The following is a 21,672-nucleotide window of genomic DNA, read 5'->3' on the forward strand; positions in this document are numbered from 1 at the left end:
TTCTTGAAGAGATCTCTAGTCTTTACCATTCTGTTGTTTTCCTCTATTTCTTTGCATTGATCGCTGAAGAAGACTTTCTTATCTCTCCTTGCTATTCTTGGAACTCTGCAATTAAATGGGTATATCTTTCCTTTTTTCCTTTGCTTTTCACTTCTCTTCTTTTCACAGTTTTTTGCAAGGCCTCCTCAGACAGCCATTTTGCTTTTTTGCATTTCTTTTTCTTGGGGATGGTCTTGATCCCTGTCAACTGTACTATGTCATGAACCTCCATCCATAGTTCATCAGGCTCTGTCTATCAGATCTAGTCCCATAAATCTGTTTCTCACTTCCACTGTAGAATCATAAGGGATTTGATTTAGGTAATACCTGAATGGTCTAGTAGTTTCCCCCACTTTCTTCAATTTAAGTCTGAATTTGGCAATAAGGTCTTCATGATCTGAGCCACAGTCAGCTCCAGGTCTTGTTTTTGCTGACTGTATAGAGCCTCTCCATCTTTGGGTGCAAAGAATATAATCAATCTGATTTCGGTGTTGACCATCTGGTAATGTCCATGTGTAGAGTCTTCTCTTGTGTTGTTGGAAGAGGGTGTTTGCTATGACCAGTGAGTTCTCTTGGCAAAACTCTATTAGCCTTTGCCTGCTTCATTCTGTACTTCCAGGCCAAATTTACCTGTTACTACAGGTGTTTCTTGATTTCTTACTTTTGCATTCCAGTCCCCTAAAATGAGAAGGACATCTTTTTTGGGTGTTAGTTCTAAAAGGTCTTCATGCAACTGTTCAACTTCAGCTTCTTCAGTGTTACTGGTCGATGCATAGACTTGTGTTCACTCTTGGCATATCCTGTTTGACCACTTCCAATTTGCCTTGATTCATGGAACTAACATTCCAGGTTCCTACTCAATATTGCTGTTTACAGCATCAGACCTTGCTTCTATCACCAGTCACATCTACAATTGGGTGTTGTTTTTGCTTTGGCTTAATTCCTTCATCCTTTCTGGAGTTATTTCTCTACTGATCTCCAGTAGCATATTGGGCAGCTACAAACCTGGGGAGTTCATCTTTCAGTGTCCTATCATTTTGCCTTCTCATACTATTCATGGGGTCCTCAAGGCAAGAATACTGAGGTGGTTTGCCATTCCCGTCTCCAGTGGACCACATTCTGTCAGACCCCTCCACCATGACCCAACCGTCTTGGGTGGCCCCACACGGCTTGGCTTAGTTTCACTGAGTTAGACAAGACTGTGGTCTACGTGATCAGATTGGCTAGTTGTCTGCGGTTGTGGTTTCAGTCTGTCTGCCCTCTGACGCCCTCTCTCAGAGCCTATCTCTTACTGGGGATTCTTTTACCTTGGATGTGGGGCATCTCCTCTTGGTCGCTCTGCGCTCCTGCGCTGCCGTGCAGCCGCCACTCCTTCACCCGCAGCCGCTGCTCCTGCACTGTTCCCTGGTGGCTCAGCCGGTCAAGAACATGCCTGCAATGTGGGAGACCTGGGCTCGATCCCTGGATTGTGAAGATCCCCTGGAAAAGAGAAAGGCTACCCACTCCAGTATTCTGCTTAAAACGTTGTACTTTCAGTTTTATGTAATCCCAGTAAAACCACAGTGAAGAAATAGGAAGAGAATGCAGAATAATGCTAATTCAACCACTGATGAAAATAGTCAGCATTTCACAAATATTACCTGTGCTAAAACAATAATTTTTAAATCATCTAGTATATAGTAATTCTAAAATAAACTTAAAATCATCAAAAAAGAAACCAAATTAGACACATATTTTAACATTATTTTGGTTCTTGTGTAGAAAAATGATAGGTTTCTCATATATTTCACAAAATTTATTTTTCTTGGTTTCTTCAAAAACACGCATTTATTGTATCCTTAATGATGCCACCAATAATAGTATGGCCAGATGTCTATGTTGCAAATTAATCTATCTTAATGATTAAAAACAAGAAAAATAACAAATGAATCTTCACATCAGTTTCTTAAGTACAATTGTCTATTCATGAGTTCTATGTTGAATGCAATGTCATTAAATCACTTTTCATCTTGTCATCGCATAAGTCATTTAACTCTTTGCTAAAATTATAACTAAGTGTAAGAATTGTGAAAAGATTACATCAAAGCCTACCTATGAAAATGTACCTAATAAAGTCTTGTAAAAGTCACTGTATCAGTTGAATGATAATAGCCAAAATTGAACCATGGAGACGTTTTCAGAATTTCTAATGTTATATTAAGGAATCAAAGTTCCCTGTTAATAAGATTTGCAAAGCACATAATTGTCATAACTTTCTCAGCAGATTGAATTAGTGCTTATTTTAATTCTATGTGTGTGTTTGTTGTTCAGTTGTGTCAAACTCTTTGCAACACTGTGGAGTGTAGCCCACCAAGCTCCTCTGTCCATGGAATTCTCCAGGCAAGAATACCGGAGTGAGTTGACAGTCCCTTCTCCAGGGGATCTTCCTGACCCAGGATTGAACCCAAGTCTCTTGCATTGCAGGTAGATTCTTTATAGTCTGAGTCAGAAGGGAAGCCCTATTTTATTTCTACCTTATAATGATATCATTAAGCTATATTCACAGAGAGTATATTGCTAATATATATGTGTTTACTTGTATAATAATCTAGTAATGCTTACTAATATAAATGTTGTTATACAAATAGTTAAAAGTAGAAAGAACTCCAAAATAATGGAGCAATAAATAAAGAAATTATGAACACTGGCCATATTCTTTGAAAGATATTCCAGTATACAAGAGTGAAAAGTGGACTTAGAGTAGAATTCTGAAGATAGTACCAGTAATAACCAACCAGGAGCTTGTTCAGATCCTTTTTTTTTTTTTTTTTTTCTGAACTTGAGTGTCTTTACCTTTAAAATGTAGTTTACCTTCCATGTTGCCTTTATATCACTCTTCAGGGTGGACTATGAGTTAAATGAAATTATATAGATGATATTGTTTGAGTGGAAAAGAATAGCAAGGAGAGATAAGAAAGTCTTCCTCAGTGATCAATGCAAGAAATAGAGGAAAACAATAGAATGGGAAAAAATAGAGATCTCTTCAAGAAAATTAGAGATACCAAGGGAATATTTTATGCAAAGATGGGCTCACTAAAGGATGGAAATGGTATGGACCTAACAGAAGCAGAAGATATTAAGAAGACATGGCAAGAATACACAGAAGAACTGTACAAAAAAGATTCATGACTGAGATAATCATGATGGTGTGATCACTCACCTAGAGCCAGACATCTTGGAATGTGAAATGAAGTGGGCTTTAGGAAGCATCATTATGAACAAAGCTAGTGGAAGGGATGGAATTCCAGTTGAGTTATTTCAAACCCAAAAAGATGATGCTGTGAAAGTGCTGCACTCAATATGTCAGCAAATTTGAAAAACTCAGCAGTGGCCACAGGACTGGAAAAGGTCAGTTTTCATTCCAGTCCCAAAGAAAGGCAATCCCAAGGAATGCTCAAACTGCTGCACATTTGCACTCATCTCACACTTTAGCAAAGTTAAGCTCAAAATTCTCCAAGCCAGGCTTCAACAGTACATGAATCATGAACCTTCAGATGTTCAAGTTGCATTTAGAAAAGGAAGATAAATCGGAGATCAAATTACCAGTGTCACTTGGATCATCAAAAAAGCAAGAGTTCCAGAAAAACATCACTTCTACTTTATTGACTATGCCAAAGTCTTTGACTCTGTGGATCACAACCAACTGTGGAAAATTCTTAAAGAGATGGGAATACCAGACCACATGATGGGCCTCCTGAGAAATACATATGCAGGTAAAGAAGCAACAGTTACAAATGGACATGGAACAACAGACTGGTTCCAAATTGGAAAAGGAGTATGTCAAAGCTACATATTGTCACCCTGCTTATTTAACTTATATGCAGAGCATGAGAAATGCTGGACTGGATGAAGCACAACTAGAATCAAGATTGCTGGGAGAAATATCAACAATTTCAGAAAAGCAGATGACACCACATTTATGGAAGAAAGCAAAGAGGAACTAAAGAGCCTCTTAATGAAAATGAAAGAGGAAAGTGAAAAAGTTGGTTTAAAAGTCAACATTCAGGAAACTAAGATCATGACATTTGGACCCATCACTTCATGGTGAACAGATGGGGAAACAATGGAAACAGTGACAGACTTTATTTAGTTGGGCTGCAAAATCACTGCAGATGCTGATTGCAGCCATGAAATTAAAAGATGCTTATTCCTTGGAAGTGAAGTTATGACCAATCTAGACAGCATACTCAAAAGCAAAGACATTACTTTGCCAACAAATGTCTGTCTAGTCAAAGCTATGGTTTTTCCAGTAGTCATGTATGGATGTGAGAGTTGGACTATGAAGAAAACTGAGCGCTGAAGATTTGATGCTTTTGAACTGCAGTGTTGGAGAATACTTATGAGAGTCCCTTGGACAGCAAGGAGATCCAACCAGTCCATCCTAAAGGAAATCAGTCATGAATATTCATTAGAAGGACTGATGCTGAAGCTGAAACTCCAATACTTTGGCCACCTGATGCAAAGAACTGACACATTGGAAAGCACCCTGATGCTGGGAAAGATTGAAGGTGGGAGGAGAAGGGGATGACAGGATGAGGTTGTTGAATGGCATCATTGACTTGATAAATGTAAGTTTGAGCAAGCTCCGGGAGTTTGTGATGGACAGGGAGGAATGGCATGCTGCAGTCCATGGGGTCACAAATAGTCAGATACAACTGAGTGACTGAACTGAACTGAATTGTTTTGAAAATAGTAAAACCGTGTTTAAAATAAACTATTATTTTTGCATATGCAGATTACATATATTCATTTTTTCTGGGCCAACAAACCTGAAAATTCTTTCAAAAGGTACTTTCAGAATTCAGTGATGAATACTGGCCTATTGTCATACAGTGACCAAAAACAGATACATAAATAAAAAGCCTGTCTAAAATGGTAATATCATAATAGGCAGAAGAATGGAAATGATAGTCTGTATAGAGTTATTGCTTAAATATCATCTATTAGTTCAATTCACCAAATTCACAAAGGCAGATCTTACTGATCCTAATTCTTTCCCTAGCACATAGCACAGAACATGATCAATTCTCAATACAGTTTTATCAATTTATTAAAGAATGAAAGCTATTTCAAAGTTACCCAATGAGAAGTAGAATACATCTGAAAGAAGGCTGTGATGACAAAAATATAAAAATCAGTTAGTTCAGTTCAGTTGCTCAATCCTGTCCAACACTCTTCAACCCCATGGATTACGGCACGCCAGGCTCCCTGTCCATCACCAACCCCCAAAGATTGCTAAAACTCATGTCCATTGAGTCGGTGATGCCATCCAACCATCTCATCCTTTGTCATCCCCTTCTCCTCCCGCCTTCAATCTTTCCCAGGATCAGGGTCTTTTCCAATGAGTCAGTTCTTGCATCAGGTGCCCAAGGCACTGGAGTTTCAGCTTCAGTATCAGTCCTTCCAATGAATATTCAGGACTGAGTTCCTTAATGATGGACTGGTTGGATCTTCTTGCAGTTCAAGGGACTCTCAAGCGTCTTCTCCAACACCACAGCTTGAAGGCATCAATTCTTCAGCACTCAGCTTTCTTCATGGTTCAATTCTCACATCCAGACACGACTACCAGAAAAACCAAAGCTTTAACTAGATGGACCTTTGTTGACAAAGCAATGTCTCTGCTTTTTAATATGCTGTCTAAGTTGATCATATATTTTCTTCTAAGGAGCAAGCATCTCTTAATTTCATGGCTGCAACCACCATCTGCAGTGATTTTGGACCAAGAAAATAAAGTCTGTCTCTGTTTCCATTTTCCCCCATCTGTTCACCATGAAGTGATGGGTCCAGTATCATGATCTTAGTTTCCTAAATGTTGAGTTTTAAACCAACTTTTTCATTCTCCTCTTTCACTTTCATCAAGAGCTCTTTAGTTCTTCTTCACTTTCTGCCATAAGGGTGGTGTCATCTACATATCTGAGGTTATTGATATTTCTCCAGGTAATCTTGATTCCAGCTTGTGCTTCTTCCAGCCCAGTGTTTCTCAAAATGTATTCTGCATATCAGTTAAATAAGCAGGGTGACAATAAAAACCACTAGAAATAGACTGACTAAATTGACTATGTATCTTGGAAAAAATGGTGACAAAAACTAGTATTGAAGTGTTTATAGGGAAGGCATCTCAAGGTATAGTAAGCAATGTTGCCCTCTCAAAATGTGTTTCTTTGGCATAAGAAAGAAATAGAAGATTAAGGGGCTTTCTCTTTTTCCTCTCCCTTAATTGTCTAAAAGAAATTAGAGGGATTGCTTAATTCAGGAATGATAATTATCACCAGAGATATCTATAGAATAATAAAAATGAGCTGTGGAGACATAGGGAAATCTAAGAAAGTCTCTGCTAAGGTTCATCTCTGTGTGCTATTGTTTCTGTCTGTGTGCATACTCAGTTGCTTTTGTCATCCTAGTCTTTGCAGCTCCATGGACTGTAGCCCACAAGTCTCCTCTATCTTTAGAATTTCCCAGGCAAGAATATTGGAACTGTTTGCCATTTCCTTCTCCAGGGGCTCTTCCTGATCCAGGGATTAAACTTGTGTCTCTTGAGGTTCCTGTGTTGGCAGGTCAATTTTGTACCAACTGAGCCACCGGGGAAGCCCATGTTTTTCTGCATGACCACATAAATATTTGTTTAGCAAACATTTATTCTTTTTAAATTTCCTTCTTTCCTCTTGAAGTCACAGATCCCATATTCCTTCTCCTTAGTCCAGAATGACATATATACTTCAATTTGTCTGAATATTTGGAATCTCTCATTTATGTGAATTTCCCATATGTACAATTATTTTTTTTTCCTGTTAATCAATGTTGTGTCATTTTCATTATTCAATTAGCCAAATTGAGAAGGGAAGGAAGAAATTTTCCTCTCCCCAACACAGAAGTTAGATTTATTTTATCAGTAGAATAAGCAATAGAAAATATTAAGTTAGTAATTAGAGAAAGTTGATTTCTTTTGCATAGAATAACAGCAATTATAGCTGGTCAAAAAATGAAACAGTTTCTCTTGGGTACTTTTCTAATTTTGAAAGGTTAAATAAAAGGTGCATGATAATTTGTTGGATTCTCTATAAAAAAAATTGGGAAAGTTGGATAATAAAGTGGTAAAGAAGGCAGAGGCTAGACTCAGAATTTTCTATCTAGGTACAAGTCCCTAACTACATAATATGCTAACTCTGTGATATGTTAAACAAATCACAAAATTCAATATGTAAATGAATTACACAGCCAAAACTAAATAAAATTCAAATCATGTTTGGGATGGGGCCTGTGGTTCTGTAATTCTAAGGAACTTATATTGTAGGCTTTGGGACTAACTGAGTAATATGAATCTTGTGCAAATTATTTGTCTCTCTACACCCATGTTCTAAACTCTATAACTTACAGGGTGTTTGTTAGTATTAAACGCAAAACTCCCACAATAAACAAACACATCATAATTGCAAGCACAGTCTTTTCTACCAGTATTATTATTTAATTATTATCACTTTTAGAATATGTTTTCAGGTCTGTACAAATCTATAATATGTTTATCTCTTTAAAAATTCTGGAGAATTGAAATACCCAGTTAATGCTGTGCTGTGTGCTGTGCTTAGTCGCTCAGTCATGCCTGGCTCTCTGTGACCCCGTGGACTGTAACCAGCCATTGTCCTCTGTCCATGGGGACTCTCCAAACAAGAGTACTGGAGTGTGTTGCCATGCCCTCCTCCAGGGCATCTTCCCAACCCAGGGATCAAATCCAGGTCTCCCACAATGCAGGTGGATTCTTTACCATCTGAGGCATCAGCGAAGCCCATTAGCACCACCTATACCTATTAAATCATCACTTATTTCTTTCAAGTACTAGTCATCCATACATGACTACTGGAAAAACCAAAGCTTTAACTAGATGGACCTTTGTTGACAAGGTAATGTCTCAGCTTTTTAATATGCTGTCTAGATTTGTCATAGCTTTTTTTCCAAAGAGCAAGTGTCTTTTAATTTCATGGCTGCAGTCACAATCTGCAGTGATTTTGGAGCCCCCCAAAATAAAGTCTGTCACTGTTTCCATTGTTTCCCCATCTATTTCCCATGAAGTGATGGGACTGGATGCCATGATCTTAGTTTTCTGAATGCTGAGTTTTAAGCCAGCTTTTTCACTCTCCTCTTTCACTTTCCTCAAGAGGCTCTTTGGTTTCTCTTTGCTTTCTGCCATAAGGGTGGTGTCATCTCTATATCTGAGATTTGAATGGTTGTAGTTTATTGAGGAGGCTCCACTACAGGGTCAGGGGAGTGAAAGGGAAGGCAGTCAGTAAGGGTGCAATATTAAGCCCATTATCACCATAGACAAATGGAGTTTATTCCATGAAAACTTTGGAAAATGCTATTTAACACACATCATGGAATCATCATACCAATTGTCAGGAATCATTTACTCAGAGCTGCTACTATGGATGTCATTCACTTGAAAAACAGTGTAACACATAAAATTACACCCCAGGTTTGGGAAACAGGACCCACTGGTCCAAAGAAGTAGGCACTACACATCCTCAGAGGAGCACATCAGAATGTTTACAATAGGGGCTGGGATCTGCTATAAATGTTCCCCCACATGATTTCAGTGAAAAATGTGAGTCTGATCTATATACAGTTTTTAAAGGCAATTCAAATTAATAATAAGAAGAAAGAATCACAGTAATGAAAATGGCATATCATATGCAGTTGATTTTAATATTAGACTTTAAAACAAAAAGAATTTTATGATCAGATATGACTATTTGGTTATGCTTGTCATGTGGTAACAAGCATTTTAAATTTTATTTGTTGTGTTTATAAACCTACATTGTGTTTATATTTGTAACTTGAAATATAAACATTAGAAAATAGGTGCCAACATTTTTTAGTGTTATTATATAGATATATATTATATTTGGTTCTGAAATTTTAAAGAGTTTAGTCTCTAGGTTAGGCTAGTTAATTTATTGCATGGTTTCATAGTTTCAGTCAAAGACAGTACAGTAGTCTGCACTATCTACAGTGCAGACTACTGTGATTAGTCCAACCAAAAAATATTAAATGGCAAGTTCCAGAAATAAATAATTCATATGTTTTAAACCAGATGGCCTTTCTGAGCAGAAAAGGGAAATATCATGGCCATCCTCTCCATCCTCTTGGGACTTAATACATCCTGTGTTTCAGCATATTCAGTCTGGATTTGACATAAGCAGGCAGGTAAAATCCCCCAAACTGCTCTAATAAAGTCTCAGAGTAATGCATTAGCTTATTGCACTTTAAGGGAAAGATTTAGTCTCTGTTTTCCTTTTCCACACTTCTTTAAGTCTCCTAGTCTCTCAGGTTTTTCTGTTTATTTTCATAGGAATTAACAGCCTTCCTTAGACTTCCCAGGTAGACTGTTAAAAGAAGTTTCTCAGACTTACCTAAATACAGAGGCCACACAGCCAGCTATGAGTTCTGTGGGGGAGATGGGGGAGGATTGCATTTGCAACCATTTAAATATATGGTTCTCATTACTGATGTCCAGCTTTTATCTTTATAGAGCTTTTGCCAGATTTGGAGTTTCTCTGGTGACTCCGTTTGGAAGACATGTACTGTGGCTGCTATCTTAGATCTGAGTTTCCAGTAACTCAGTTGCTGCCATCTGCTTTTTCTTTTTCAGACTTCACAGCACTTCTCTTCCACTAATATAACAGTTCTTAAAAACATTTTATAGCATAGTTATTTCTCCATTATTTCTCATATTGATTCTTTCTTAATTTATATATTTTATTTTTTTAGAGCAGGTTTAGATTTATAGGAAAGTTGGGTAGAAAGTACAGAGAATCCCCATTTATACTTCTTAACTCCCTGCACACAGTACACATTATTAAGACTGTATTTTTGTGGTACATTCATTATGATTGATTACTCAATATTGACACATTTTTCATCTTTGTTGACATATAACTTAAAGTCAAATTGTAAGATATTTAAGAATACAGTGTGATGATTTGATGTATTTGTTGTGAAGAATTCCCCACTGAGTTAATTAGCACATCTTTTACCTCACATATTTATTTGTTTTTTGTTTTGTTTCTTCTTTTTGGTGAAAGCATTTATGTTCTATTCTCTTAGTAGATTTCAATTACTCAATACAGTGCTACCAAATATAGTCAGCATCTTGTACATTAGACCCTCTGGACTTATTCATCTGAATGAAGTGTGTATCCTATCACCATTTCACTAATTTATCTACTTCCAAACCACTGAGAGTCACCATTCAACAATCTCTTTTTCTGTTCATATGATTTTTGATTTTTAGATTCCACATAAAGTAGTACCATATATAGTATTTGCCTTTATCTGGCACATTTTTCTTAGCAAAACAATCTACAGTTCCAATTATGCAGTCAGACACACACAAACATACATGCACAGAGAATTTCATCCTTTTATCAGGTTGAACAGCATCCTATAGTATTTATATACCACAGCTTTTTTTTTTTTAATCTATTTGTCTATTGATGGACATAGTTTTTCCCCCCGCCCCCATACCTTATCTACTGTGAATAATGCTGCAATGCACATGAAAGCAAAGTTATTTGTTTGAGATAACAATTTTATATCCTTTGGGTATACAACCAGAACTGGGACTTCTGGATTATATTTATAGATTAAGCTTTAATTTCTTGAGAAACTTTCATACTACTTTCCATACTGGCTACCTCAATTTACATTTCCACAAATCATGTACAAGGGTTCCTTTTTTTCCATATCACCATCAACATTCATTATCTCTTGTCATATATATATATATATATATATATATATATATATATATAACAACTATTCTAACACTGTGAGGTGGTACCTCATTGTGTTTTTCATTTGTATTTCCATGATAAAGAGTCCCTTGGATTGCAAGGAGATCCAACCAGTCCATCCTAAAGGAGATCAGTCCTGGGTGTTCATTGGAAGGACTGATGTTGAAGCTGAAACTCCAATACTTTGGCCACCTGATGCGAAGAGCTGACTCATTTGAAAAGAACCTGATGCTGGGAAAGATTGAGGGCAGGAGGAGAAGGGAACGACAGAGGATGAGATGGTTCAATGGCATCACGGACTAGATGGACATGGGTTTGGGTAGACTCTGGGAGTTGGTGATGGACAGGGAGGCCTGGTGAGTTGCAGTTCATGGGGTCGCAAAGAGTTGGACATGACTGAGTGACTGAAGTGAACTGAACTGAGTCATGTTGATATTCATGTACTCTTTTGAAAAATGTCTATTCAGGTCCTTTGCCTATTATTCACTTGCCTTTTTGGTATTGAGCTGTATAAGTTCATTGTATATTTTGGTTATTAAAGCCCTTTTGAATATGTCTTTGAAAATATTTCTCCCAATGCATATACTGTCTTTTCACTATTTGAGGTTTCTCTGGAAGTGCAGAAAATTTTTAGTTTGATATATTCCCACTTGTTTATTTTTGCTTTTATTGCCTTTGCTTTTGGTGTCAAATCTAAAAAATTATTTCAAAGGTTAATAACAAGGAACTTCCTTCTTATGTCTTTTTCTATCAATTTTTTTTTTTTTTTCTTTTAATATTATTTTATTAGTTGGAGGCCAATCACTTTACAACATTTCAGTGGGTTTTGTCATACATTGACATGAATCAGCCATATAGTTACATGTATTCCCCATCCCGATCCCCCCTCCCACCTCCCTCCCCACCCGACTCCTCAGGGTCCTCCCAGTGCACCAGGCCCGAGCACTTGACTCATGTATCCCACCTGGGCTGGTGGTCCGTTTCACCATAGATAATATACATGCTGTTCTTTCAAAACATCCCACCCTCACGTTCTCCCCCAGAGTTCAAAAGTCTGTTCTGTATTTCTGTGTCTCTTTTTCTGTTTTGCATATAGGGTTATTGCCACCATCTATCTAAATTCCGTATATATGTGTTAGTATACTGTAATGTTCTTTATCTTTCTGACTTACTTCACTCTGTATAATGGGCTCCAGTTTCATCCATCTCATTAATTTTAGTTTCAAGTGTTATTTCTAAGTTTTATAAACAGGAGGTTTTCAATTTGTTGCCCCATAGGACTACAAAAAACAAACAAACAAAAAAGTAGTATTTACGTAGCTATCCAACAAGGCCTCAAAGCAGAGGGGACAGGGAAAAACACCTAAGTCTTTCTCTGGAAGAATTTTACCTGAAGAATTTAAACACTGCTACCTGAGGGCCAAGTTGTTTGAGTGGCAGGGTAATTCATACTGTCAAAATATCCAAACTACCCAAATCCATCTACAGATTTAATGTGTTATCTAGAAAAATTCCAATGACATTCTGCACAGAAATTAAAAATTAAAAAAAAAATCTAAAATCTGTATAGAGCAACAAAAGACTCCAAACTGTCAAAACAATCTGGAGAAAGTACAGAGCTGGAGGCATCACACATCTTGTTTTCAAACTATATTACAAAAGTTTCTTAATCAAAACAGTATGGTATTGGCATAAAAACAGACACATGGATCAATGGATTGTTCCATAGTCATTTCATGTACTACATGTTATCATCTTTCAGTGAAATACCTCTCTCTTTCTCAACATTTCTTTATGCTCTCAAGATTCCCTATTTATTGTTTTTTTTTTTTTTAAATTTTAACAAGTATATTTTAACTTGTTTTCCAGAGGAAGGGATATTTTACTATGTTTTTGTTCACTGTAATTACTGAATATTACATCTTAAAGAGTTAAACATTGTCATTTTCCATATTATGGATCACTTCTTCTGGTTTTTTTTTTTTTAATTTTATGGAAAGTAAATATAAAGGGAAATTTTTCATTATTGAATTAAATTTTATTTTACTTTTTTGTAATTCTCACTTATTTCTTTTAATTTATTTATTTTAATTGGAGGCTAATTATTTTACAATGTTGTAGTGGTTTTGCCATACATTGACATGAATCAGCCATGGATTTACATGTGTTCCCCATCCTGAACCCTCTTCCCACCTCCCTCCCCATCCCATCCTCTGGGTCATCCCAGTGCACCAAACCTAAGCACTCTGTCTCTTGCATTAAACCTGGACTGGTGATCTGTTTCACAGATGATAATATACATGTTTTAGTGCTATTCTCTCAAATCATCCCACTCTCACCCTCTCCCACAGATTCCAAAAGACTGTTCTATACATCTGTGTCTCATTTGCTGTCTCACATATAAGGTTATCATTACCATGTTTCTAAATTCCATATATACACGTCAGTATACTGTATTGGTGCTTTTCTTTCTGGCTTACTTCACTCTGTATGATAGGCTCCAGTTCCATCCACCTCATTAGAAGTGATTCAAATGTATTCTTTTTAATGGCTGAGTAATATTCCATTGTGTATATATACCATAGCTTTCTTATCCATTTGTTGAATTTAAATTTTAAAAATGAGATTCTGGAGCCCATTATACAGAGTGAAGTAAGCCAGAAAGATAAAGACCAATACAGTATACTAATGCATATATATGTAATTTAAAAAGACGGTAACGATAACCCTATATGCAAAACAGAAAAAGAGACACAGATGTACAGAACAGACTTTGGGACTCTGTGGGAGAAGGCGAAGGTGGGAATGTTCTGAGAGAACAGCACTGAAACAAGTGTACTATCAAGGGTGAAACAGATCACCAGCCCAGGCTGGATGCATGAGACAAGTGCTCAAGGCTGGTCCATTGGGATGACCCAGAGGAATGGGATGGACAGGGAGGGGGCAGGGGGGATTGGGATGGGGAACACATGTAAATCCATGGCTGATTCATGTCAATGTATGGCAAAAACCACTACAATATTGTAAAGTAACTAGCCTCCAACTAATAAAAATAAATGAAAAAAAAAATAAAAATGAGATTCAATTAGAATACTTAAATGATTATTAATTTTGTTAGCAATAATTTTTTGAGTAGTAATATTGATTAGTATAAAATATTTTCATTCTCATATTATCTAAGCAATGAGTTTTAGATAATTGCCTTTATAAATAAAAAATTAATCTGTACACTATTATACTGATATGACCATTGGAAATTAATGATTAATCACTCTCCTTGTAGGATACTAATAACATATCATAATCTATATTAATAACTTTTAACATAAGGCCTTTTAAAATGCATATTTATTTTCAATAGTGTTCTTAGCCTGAAAGTCTTCAAAGACTGTAAAAATCATTTTGCAAAGCAGTTAAGATATATGAGTTGATAATCATCTGCCTATTTTATTTCCAAGTAGAGGGATTTATTTTTGATTTTTTCAATTTAAAATGTGTTACAGGAATATGTCCATAGGTACGGGAAATATTTGATCTCAAGTACTTTGCATAGTAAAAGAATAAAATCATAACTTAGATGAAGACTGGAATTCAATGTATATATACATCAGTGTTGCCAAAAGATATGATACTTCACATTTGGGTCTTATAAATATATTTTAAAAGACAAACAATTTCTACAAATATTACTCAATAAACACAAACTAATTTTGAACCTTAAGATATGAATTAGTGGATGATATCCAATAATCAAGAGAAATAGGATGGTAAGAATTTCTTTTTAAAGATGCTCAGGTGAAGTCTATCTGAATAATTCATTTGCAACTTTGACATGCATAGTTTATGGAGATTAGGGGAAGGTTGTGCAGTTCCTTAAACCACTAGCTTCTTTTTTCAAGAAAATGTAGACACAGAGAGATATTGAATAAGTAAAACTTAATCCTTTTTGCCATTTAAAGTTGCATTGAAGATATTTTAAAAAGCTGTACTCAGCATAAGACAGAAAACTACTTGATTGGTTTCTGTTTCCTTTCAACCAGCCCATAACCTAAAGCTGTAATTTTTTAACATCTTATTATATTAATAAAAAATTAGTGGTATGCCTTAATAGACCTCAGGATTCTTCTTTTGATTGCTATATATGTATTATAGACAAATTGAATTATTAGAGGAAGCCACCAAACTTTTGTTAATTTTCAAATTACTTGTTGAATAAATAAAAGCATTTTTGATAATTTAGTGATGCAAAATAAGCTTGATTTGATATATTGTACATTGGTTTTACTGCTAAAAAGCAGGAGTTAGATTTATAAATTACATTAACTGCCTACGTGCCATGCTGTGCTGTCACTTCAGTCATGTCCGACTCTATACAATTCCATGGACTGTAGCCCACCAGGCTCCTCTGTCCATGGGATTCTCCAGACAAGAATTCTGGAGTGCGTTGCCATGCCTTCCTCCAGAGGATCTTCCTGATCTAGGAATCAAACCCTCATCTCTTAAGTCTCCTGCTTTGGAAGGCAGGTTCTTTACAACCAGCACCACCTGGGAAGCCCTTAAGTGCCTATACAATATAGTTAACTAAGCACTTCAATTTTCTATAAGGATTATAATACAATGTGAGGATATTGGCATAACTGGTCTATTATAAATGAAATTAGTTATAATAATTGTTCAAAAGATAATCATTGCTTACCAATTTAAAATTCACATAATATCAAGTACTCCAGAAATAAAAAAGACAAATAATAAGGCTTATTTGGTTTGAGCCATAAGAGTATTATCAGTTTGCAACTAACTCTGTATTAAACCAACAACACAATGGATATGCATTTGATCTTTCATATTATCTTACTCAAGTGCCACTTCTCATTTTCTTGTTTCCCCTTTTCTCTCATCAGTTGTATAGATCTTTCCATTATCCTGTCCCATGTGTTCAATACTTCCTAGTTATTCCTTCAAACGGCTTTCACTTAAACTTTATAAGGTCATGCAAAACAATCTGCCACATGTATTCTAGCAAAAGTAGAACTTCTACCATTGAACTCAGATAGTAGGTAAATCATGACATCACATTTTTTGAAGGGATATGTATAAAAATAGGATGGGAACAAAAATCAGTGTCATATTAAGCACACAGAATTTTCCAAAATTTTAAAGTGAAGTACAAACTCTATCTTTCAAAAGATCTGTAGGTGGAGTAATTCACATATGCAAAACCTATATTCAGAGCACAAAAGAAAATTAAAAAAAGAAATGTTTGTATCTTTCAGGTCAACTTGGATGTGCGTTGATAAACTGTTCTTGAAATCCCTCCCTTTTTCTTTTCCTAAACTTCTCCCTCTAAGTCCTGGATTCATTTTGCTTGTACTTCCAGTGATTAAGGCTAGAGTGAACTGATTATGGGCAAAGTCCTCCTATGATAGTACATTAAAGATGTTTAGATTTTTCAAAGTGGAACATTTATAAGATTAAATAAGTCATTCTTCTAATATCACTGTCCTTTTATTACAGCATTAAACTGATATTCTTTTATAAGAAAAAACTATTCTCTAATAGGGAGAAAGAAAACAGACGGTAATAAAAACATAAAATCTGTCCAGACTGAGGAACACTAAACAATTTTCCTTATGCCTCAGGCTCACCAATAAGAGGGACTTCCCTGATGGCTCAGACGGTAAAGAATCCACCTGCAATGTGGGAGACCTGGGTTCAATTCCTGTGTTCGTAAGAACCCCTGTAGAAGGGAACTGTTATCTACTCCAATACTCTGGCTTGGAGAATTTCATGGACCGAGGAGCCTGGCAGGCTACATACAATCCATGGGGTGGTAAAGAGTCAGACATGACTGAGCAACTTTCTCTTTCACTAGATGTTATTCTGGTTCTGAAAGGAAAAAAAAAATATCCATAATTAAAGAATATATGAAAAAAAATACTTAACATTTATCTGATAACAAGATTTCCAATGTGCAAAGCTGAATCTGGAAAAAGTCTCTGAATAAGACCTAAAGTGGTGGGTCAATCTGGGATGTGCAAAGGAAATGTAACTCCTTCTTTTCTCAATAGCTTATTTTTATCTTCTTCATAAGCTTTGCCATCTGCTTGGAAACAAGAAGATCTAAATTTAGTAAATCCAAGACTAAAATTCAGTACCAGTCAGAAATTTAAAATTCTTTCAAGTTTAAATCATTCCTTTAAACTGTTCCCTCCTCTCACCTGGTTCTTTTCCAGATTTTGACTGGAAGCCTTGAGTGAGCTAGTGTTTGATGAGAAGACCAGTGAGATCAAAACAGAAACCCTCATGCTACAAGCACTTAGAGAGAGTGGATAAGATATGATAACATAAAACATAGTTTATATCAGCAGGATTTTACCTCTGGAAGAAACCAAATTAAATCCATGGATGCCAGAAGTAAAGGGAAAGTTAAATTATTATTAATCACTTATTTTTTTCATTTTCAACAAATATTATGGAGTGCAACAACATACCAGGCGGTGTTCAAGCTTTCCACAGACATGAATGAGACACAAGTTTCTGATAGCAGATTTAGAGAAGTGAAAGCAGAAGGTTTCCAGACCATGTGAATTATTTGACAAGGGCTGAATATTCACACCCACATTCTTTTATTGAAGAAAATGGTCTTCAAGAACACTGAAGGTAAGGAACTGTGTAAAGGTAAGGAACTGAGACCCAGTGTAAAGAGATCAAAAAAACTTTCCTTATAATCAGAGTTGCTTCCCTCATAGCTTAGTTGGTAAAGAATCCGCCTGCAATGCAGGAGAGCCTGGTTCAATTCCTGGGTTGGAAAGACCCACTGGAGAAGGTATAGGCTACCCACTCCAGTATTCTGGTCTGGAGAATCCCATGGACTGTATAGTCCATGGGATCACAAAGAGTCAGACACGACTGAGCAACTTTCACTTTCACTTTCATAATCAAAGATGATTTGCACCATCTCCATAACATTACTCTCTGTGGTTTAAAAACTATTTACTGGGAGAACTAATCTTCTGGTTTGAATTTCAGATAAGTTTGAACTTTGACTTTATAACCAGACTGGTGAGTTGGTAATAGAAATCCCTGTTGAAAGTCAATTCTCCTAAAAGACCAGTACACCCATCTGTTGACAATGGAATATTCATTAAACATGCCACTATAAAGGAGAACATTACTCTGGAAGAGGCTTCAGTTCAGTTCAGTTCATTCACTCAGTTGTGTCCAACTGTTTGGGAACCCATGGACTGCAACACACCAGGCTTCCCTGTCCATCACCATCTCCTGGAGCTTGCTCAAACTCATGTCCATCCAGTTAGTGATGCCATCCAATCATCTCATCCTCTGTCGTCCCCTTCTCCTGCCTTCAATCTTTCCCTGCATCAGGATCTTTCCCAATGAGCTTAGAGGAGGAAACTATGGATGAATGTTTATATGATTTTGGAGTCTGAGCTCACATTGTCTTTTAAGGGGCCTAGTTAATAGAGATTGGGTGAAGCTTGGAATTGTTGGGCACAACAAGACATAGGTCTTGAAGTAATTCTTCATAAGCAAATTGTGTGATTTAGATCTAATTGCCCAGATGAGCAAGCAATTTGGTTAGATAAATTCATTTCATCCCTTTCATAAAACGGTGCAGTGCAATGAAGGTTTACAGCCTTATTCTTGCCTTCTTGGGCAAGAAATTCCTGGATTAAAAGCATATGAACAATAATGGCCTCAGTTCTCACACCTGAATGCTCTTCATCATGAAGTATTATCATTTGTAGATTATTATGATCAATCCAAATTGAATAGCTGACTGAAGACAAGTGGTTAGTTAGATATTAATTTTCTAGTTATGGTTATTTCAACTTCTAAGAACATAAAGTTTCCCTGTTCCTTTTATGAATGATCAACCGTTGGCTGTTTTGATAGGAGAGTAATATACAACAGCACTTCAGTCTCTTTGGAACTAATTTCTGAACACCTCAACATGGACAAATTATTTCAAAAAATATGTATAGGTCAGAATTCATTAGCTACTTCTAAACTAGAATCCAGATATTCTCAAATTAAACCAGCAGTTGGATTCAATGATCCAACTGAATAATACAAAAGACACATATAAGGTTATTAAGTAAATTACCTAATCTCATGAGCTTTTTAGATTATTTCCTGAATCTCTTAAGTGATTCAAATATCAAAACAATGCAAATGTTAATACAACATCATCCCACTGCAATGGCACATGTTTCACTGGCCAAGTGTACTTGCCTGCCCAATCTAATTAAATTTTCAGGTGAAGTTTTTGTTTTTCCCCACACAGGAATAGACATACGATGGAGCTTGGAAACAATTCCCAAGTCTTGATGACAACAGTTAGGAGTCATCTTTAATTCCTTTCTTTCTTTTTTTTTTTGGTCCCAGTGTCCAAATGTGAAGACTCTGCCTCTTGCTGAGTGAGGGGTGTTTACCATGCTATGCAAAATGAAAATTGGGAAAAATCAGGGGAATCTAACTGTTCCTTAGAATTTCAACTAATCCTCCTATCTTCATCTCCACCTTTCACTACTATCTTTGGATATCTTTGGTATTATTCATTGAAGAGTATTTTGAAGGTTTAGTGAGGCCAATGGCTCACTTCTTGTTAGATTTCCCTCTTTTGGTACGTTTTACTTGTTCATACATTTTCTCATCCTCCATATTCAAAAATTCAGAGAACAATCATCTAGTACCAGTTCCTTACCAATGTATATTTTCCTTTAAGGTTATTTTACAGGAAGGAGTAGAAAGGCATGCAAGATTTTAGTCAGTCATTTTGAGACAGAGATTCCATGATATGCTCCCAGTGAAAGTAAATTTGCTATTATATTTGGAAACTTTTTAGTTCCAAAAGCAAGTCAAGATTTAGGCACTATTGATCGCAAAGCTCTACCTCAATTCCTTTTCTAAAGGTGAGATAAATTAAAAGAGACAGTCAGCTATGAAGCAAAAGTGCTCAACAGAACCTAGATGATGTGAGGTTTAATTTTAAACTTGTTAGAAATGGTCTTTGTGACTATGAAAAATACATTTAAGGTCTATACATCTTAGTTTATTATATGTAAAATGACAGAGTTAGATTGGAAGGTCTCTAAATTTCTTTTTAGGTGCAAATTGTTTATAAATCTAAAATACAGGTTTCTTATATGAAAAATTATTTGATATGTTGAAAATAGATCCCTTACTTTAATAAATATCTACATGATACTTAAAAGACTATGGTATTTCAATTTTTTTAGTGCTTTTTTCACACTTTAGATATAGTGCAAAATAACTGAGTAAGAAGAAAAAACGTGTAATGTTATAAAGTATTAATATCTAATAAATACATTTATCAGACATAGGATAATATCAGGATGTTATATTAACCTTATTCTATAATGACAGAAATTAGATTGAATAATTTGAGCAAGTATACAGAACTCATAAAACAGGAATAAAAACCACATTTAATTATTAATTACAGGGGACTCTGCATATTATAAAGTCTTTTTTTAATTTAAGTTTCAGGGAGTTATGTTCTATCATATCTACTTTCTACCTAAATTTATTGTCAGGCAAAAATGTGTTCCTTTTAGTGTCTGAGCCAACAGTGAATCCTATTAAAAAATGCTCCTTTTAGATTACAAGTATATTTTTAATTTCTTAGAACTATAAAGTGACTTTTGAAAAATGTCTACTTTTTGTCTTCTGAATTAATTTTGAAAATTGTGCAAATGAGTTTTATAGCTACTTATATCTAAGGAGCAATATGTACTTGCTAATCTTTTCCTTATAATTACAATAAAATAACTAAATATTTTTGTATATTTAGACAAACATTTTCTAATTGCTTATCAGAACTGAGAATCATTTCCTTTTTACTTTAAGATGCTTTCCAATAAAAATATTAATAATAAAGAGATCAAAAAATTTGAACAAGTTCTGTCTTTGCTCTTTATGCATTGTCATGTTGGTATACCAATCAACTATATAAAAAGTATACTTATACTTTTTACAAATGAGAAAACTGAACATAGAAGGATTAGGTCAAATTATCTGCCCATTTTCCAAAGCTGGTATGTGAAATAACCATAAAATAAGCTAGATTCTCTAACTGTAAACTCTAAAATTTTGAACATGATACTCTGTCAATTAATGAAAGACAGTGCAAAGACTTGAAAAAGTAGATACTCTATTTTTTAAAATCTACTAGAATAAGCTTTCATTGTGAGATGAATGAAAACTATGTGCATAAACTCTTGTTGGTTCAAAAACCAGTTACTTATCATACTGATGAAAGGCCAAAGAGTGATAAAATTAAATATGACTAGTTTCATCACATAATCTATTCAAATGAGTGAGTGATGTGACTAATGCTATTTTTCCCTTGAACAAAAATATATATGGAGAAAAAACATACAAATTACAAATGAATAACTCTTGCCAAGTGTGATTCAAAAATTAGCACACACATGGGTGGGAAAATCAACAGAAAAATACCTGTCTCACCTTAATGTGGATGTACTTTCTTTTCTCTCTGTGACCTTGAAACTTCAAATCTTTTCTACCAGTAAAGTCATTATCAAATAGCTTAACTGCTTTGTTAAATTACTATTTTATTCAAGTTTTATAGTTGCTCTTGGTGGAAGTGTTCTGCAGCAGAAATGTCTTGCAGCAGAAGTATCTTGTTGATAATTAAAAATTGAAAGTAAACATGACCCAAATTTAAAATATAGCATCAAATTAGATTGTGACATGGAAGAACTGTGCCAATTAATTATACAGAAGCAAATAAAATATGATT

The sequence above is a fragment of the Muntiacus reevesi genome, chromosome 2, assembly GCF_963930625.1.
Source record: "Muntiacus reevesi chromosome 2, mMunRee1.1, whole genome shotgun sequence".
NCBI lineage: Eukaryota > Metazoa > Chordata > Mammalia > Artiodactyla > Cervidae > Muntiacus > Muntiacus reevesi.